Source organism: Arvicola amphibius, chromosome X, assembly GCF_903992535.2.
Source record: "Arvicola amphibius chromosome X, mArvAmp1.2, whole genome shotgun sequence".
Taxonomy (NCBI): Eukaryota; Metazoa; Chordata; class Mammalia; order Rodentia; family Cricetidae; genus Arvicola; species Arvicola amphibius.
The window spans coordinates 128901983-128907082 of record NC_052065.1 but is presented as its reverse complement, the minus strand read 5'-3'; the positions used below and the strand labels follow the sequence as shown (position 1 = coordinate 128907082).

At 33.2% G+C, this 5100-nt stretch overlaps 1 pseudogene; it reads left to right on the top strand.

Annotated features, from left to right (window-relative positions):
• Positions 1–1152: 1152 nt before the first annotated feature.
• On the top strand, positions 1153–1249 carry LOC119805653 (annotated as a pseudogene).
• The last annotated feature ends 3851 nt before the right edge of the window (positions 1250–5100 follow it).

Below are 5100 nucleotides of genomic sequence, written 5' to 3'. Positions count from 1 at the left end.
CCTAAATGATAATCACATACAAGGAACCAAGGTTTTAACTCTACCCCTTTCTAGTGTTGCAAAGATCACTGACAACTGGTTCTCTCATTCCATTCCTCTCTTGCTCATCAGAACGTACATCTCTGAATTTTCAGTGTTCCAGTTCTTTTTTAAAATTATTCTTACCTCTAGTTTCTTTTCACCATAGTCTACCAATTCTAAGAAAATGCAATTTCTGATTATAAACATGAACGTGTCACAACTCTCTTCAAAGCTACACTATCATGTTTCCTTAATGTGGCATTTGAAACCCTCTTGCCCATTATTGAATTCAAACCTGTCCTATAAATTACATTCAATCTATTATTTTTTATCCAACATTTAGAGTTGATACTACTCGACTCAAACTTCTGGGTCTAGTTCTGTATACCTTTTTATTTTTCTTCTATTTTCAGTGCATTCTACATAGTTTCCTTTTACACTTAAAGCTCTTCATTAATATTTGCTTTATGTATTACTTTCTGCATGACTTGAGTCTGAACTCCTTGGGGATGAGAGACAGAGTTTCACATAGTGTTTAATAAATATTTGTTACATGAATGAATGAATGAGTTAATGAGTTAATAATTTTAGTCTTTTGCGGAATTTAGTCAGCATTCAAAACAGTTATTTATTTATTTATTTATTTATTTATTTATTTATTTTACATTTGGGAATCATTTTATTTCCATGTAGTATAATGTGTCCTCCCAGGTTTACCAGAGGCCTGGAAAAAGAAAGGAAAATAAATGAGAAAGTATTTCCTGTGCATATTAGCTTAAACCTTCGGAAAACAAATGTTACACTCCAGAAAACATTATGAAGGAAAATGTTGAGAAAATATCTTTCTGTATAATAGCTATGAGTGAATTAGGCCTTTTCTTTATTTCTGAGGACAATAAAGTTATAATCCATATTTTAATCCTCTTTTTCCCATCTGTTCTTGCTAGTAATTACTATAGGCAAAAATAAATAAATTAATTAAATTAAAGTCTTTTATCCAGACTTCTAGACTCTTTAAAAAATTAAAAAGAAATGTATTTTCATTTTAATTGACCTTTATTTTCATAGTTTTAGTAGCATTGGTTAAAATTTAAAAACAATGTCTAGTATAGTTAGAAAATAAGTTGCCAGATTCTTTTGTAGTCTGGTAGCATAATTATTGGTGTTTACATCTGATATGTACTTCTTTCAAAATATGTTACAACTTTGGCATATTACCCATCTGAGATAAATTTAAAATAATATAAACTATTGGCTATAGATAAAACTTATTTATGCAATTTATAAGGCTGTAGAAATTCATTTAATGTTTGATCCAAAAAAAGTTTGATCCATAGGCTTCCCTTAAATTGTGCAAATCACAGCTAAGGTCTTTAAAGCAAGTTTTGGAATCATGGACTTTGAATTTTCATCTGGTCAAAGGGTCAATGTTGTTCAAGTTGACAGATTTAAGGAGAATAGTTAGAGGGGGGAAATAGCTTTTGGCAACTTGAAACAAGGTTTTTTAATAAGTTAATTTAGTTAATGAACTTATTCTTTGACAGTTTCATAAGTGTATACAATGAACTTTAATAATTTCTCCCATTATTTTCTCATTCCTCCACCCCTTTCTGCTGAAACACCTCTTTCTAAGAAGTTCTTCTTCCATTTTTATATCATTTTTGTCTGTGTGTTTAAGATTCACTGAGTTTAATCAGGATTATTGGAGAATTGGCAACTTTTCAGTGGCTACGCCACTGAAGAAAAGAGCTTGTTATTTTTAAAAATCATACTATAATTGTTTTTATTTTAAATAATTGTAAGAATATGGGTTTTTGCCTGCATATATGTCTTTGCACATGAAAATCAGACTAGAGTGTTGGATCCTCCAGAACTGGAGTTACAAAAGATTATGAGCCACCATGTGGATGCTGAATATTGTATCTGAGTCTTCCAGAAGAGCAGCCCATAATCTACTGCTGAGCCTCCATTTTACAAGTTTTAATCTCCCAATCCTTGGGATAAGTAAAAGTATAAAGAATTATTTATTTGTCTATTAAAAGGATTAACCCTGAGACCTAAATCATTATTTAAAGGTTATGAATTTTATATAAAAAATCACTAGGTTTGATTGTGTCTAATAAAGAGTTCAATAAAATTAAAGTTACTAGAATAAATGAACATGGTACAAAAATTATAATACTACAAGTTTTCAAGTCATGAAGATGTTCTCTATTATGACTCATCATCTTTTAACTGTTATTTCACAAGGGTTTCTCAATCTATAGACATCTGACCAGTTTTCAAACTAAATGAGAAATTTGGTGCTTAACTCCCCACCCCTTTCCTGTTTGAAGGAACAAAGCAGCCAGTCCAATGAGTGTCAGATTCCTCCTTTCCCATAAGCTTAGGACTTTTGCACTGCTTGGCATTATTAGGATTTTATTAGACTAGTGATCAGTAAGCTATGTGCTGAGTATTTTTATTTTAAAATATGAACATAAGCTCTGGTGTTGAGCCGAAGATCCAGTTTGGACCTTTTGGTCCCACCAGTGTTTTCATGGACCTTCAGTAAGTAATGCGTTTTTAGTGCCTAATGACCAAATACACCAATAAAAGCAATGCTCTCCGTACAACTAATTTTTTTTTTTTGCATTCTGAGTGAGACCTTTAGTTAGTAGGTCAGATATAAATGAAGGACTGATAAGTAGTTTAGGGACTCTAGGTACTGAATGCTCCGGGCTTCAAAAGAAGCTATGATGTTTGACAATGAGCTCCTCCTATACACCTGACAAATGTTTGATCGAAATCTCTGCATGGGTGTCAGGGGAGTTTTTCTTGTACAAAGTTGTCATGATGTGACCTTTCTAATTTACTATTTAAGGAGCTTTGTTATGAATAACTATGAAAGCTTATCTAGGTACCATTTAATAGAAATTCTCACAGGCTTTTTGAAACTTTTTCATTTACAATTATGCAATAGAATGTAATTGAAATATCCTAATCCTGTGAGTCAAGATTTCATCATTTCCACTCCTGCTCTAAATTACTGTGTCAACTTTTCTAAGCTCCATTCTCTTTAAAAGGATTCTCGTTCTTCATAATATTAATGCAAAGAAATATTACTCTCTTTTTCCTTTCATTTTAGGGAAGTACTTGTGAGGGAAATTTTGCTTCACTTGAAGTTATTCCTAGGGAGTAGGGGTAGTGGAAAGTTTGGGGTTTTTTATTTTTTTAATTCCACAAGTGTACCCTTAAGAAGTATGTTCAAACCATACCAAGTCATTTTTCCCTACCCTACAGAAACCCAATTACTCTTCTCACACTGTAAAAGCACCTCACTATGTGTGTCAGCAACATGCTGTGGAAATAATAACAGGCTATGCTCTGAACAGACATCTGCCACCTTTCTGTCTCTCACAGCCTTAGCACTGGAGACATTATTTTTCTTGTGTATACACACTCTGAATTCCTTAAAAGGTTATATAAAATGTAAATTAAAACTGCTTAAAGCAACAATAAACAAAAAACTGCTTAAAGCCAAAGTATTCATAATTTCATTTTCTTCAAGATCTCATAGGAGAGGACAATGTACTAAAGCACATAAATAAGAGGCTGCATGGTAGTCATAAAATAAGGGAACTATTAGAAATAGTTGTGCCTTAGGTTAGACTATGTGGCAGGTCAGTTGAGTCACAGGAGCCATGGACCCAGCAGGGATTATCTAACTTAGAAATCTTGGTGCAAGATGGAAAACAAAACCAAAACAGAATCTCTTCTTCAAAAATGATTCATAGAGGTGGCACATCCCTATAGTCCCATCATTTGGAGAGCAGGGTCAAGAGGATTGCTATAAATTCAGTGCTAGCTTGGGTTATAATAATGATTCATAAGGCAGCAGGACACTAAACTAAGTGCAGTGAACATCTAAACTTGAGTCCTTTTAAGTGACTGTATAAATTACATTTTAAGAAAGTCAGTATTTAAGCAACTCAGACCCAGCTGACCTTTGTAATTATCAGAGAAGCCTGAAATTCCTCTCCAAATGACCTTAGTTTTACTATTCTCATAGTTGAAGTGCTACAAATTTCTACTTAGCCATTTACCTTATGCTTTTCCCTTGGAGTCAGAATATTTTCATGCTAAAGATTTTCAGATGATAAGTGATGAGTGTGTTACTAAATATGGCTCTCTAAATGATCAATCTACATGTTCAGTTTATAGATAGCCCTGCCAGTGGTTGAATATACAGACAGATTTCTCATCTTCACCTTCTTTTTAGAAGTTAATTGCAGAAACTTACTTTCTTAGTTCTAAGTGTTCACAACAGTTCCTGGACCATAGTACACTTTCTACCCAATGTTCAATTGAATCTTTTCTTCTAGGTGATTCACCGATTCTGTTAAAGCAGTAAGACCCAGTAGCAGATTGGAAAAAACAAGAGTTGAGACTGAAATAGAAATGGTTTCAAGTGACACTTTTGTCACATTTAGTTTTGTATAACAAATGTTTAATTTTTCAAATATTAACTTACTAATCCATATAACCATTCTCTAAGGTAAAGATTATCATTGCCGCTTGTATCAGATGAAGAAAATTGGGTCCTGAGACGTTAAATGACTTGTTCAAGGACATAGAACTGGTGAATAACAGAGATGAGTTTTAAATTTCTGTATGCTCACTCTTCAGTGCCTAGTCTTTAATATCATCCTCGTGATGACTCTTACTGAACTAGTTGGCCTTTACCCATACTCATTAGATCACTGTGGTTGGCACTAGAACTCCATAAACCTCGATTTCCTTCCACAGATATAAAAATCTTTCTCAATAATTACAAAGGTTAACTTTAGAAATGAACCTGAAATACTTCATCGGGCCTCTTCATGGAAATATTAATCAAACCATAATCTTTGTTTTGCTTTAATACACCTTCCATGAATTGAGTTCAAATCTCATCTTCCTTTCAGAAGCATCAAAAGATAAATTAAGCCTGCCTTACCATTCTCTTCACTTTTCTATGTATGCTCACTGCTGTCTTCATCTCCAAGCTTCATAATTCCCCAAGCCTTTTAAACTTTAGACTCTTTCTGGTGTCCCTCT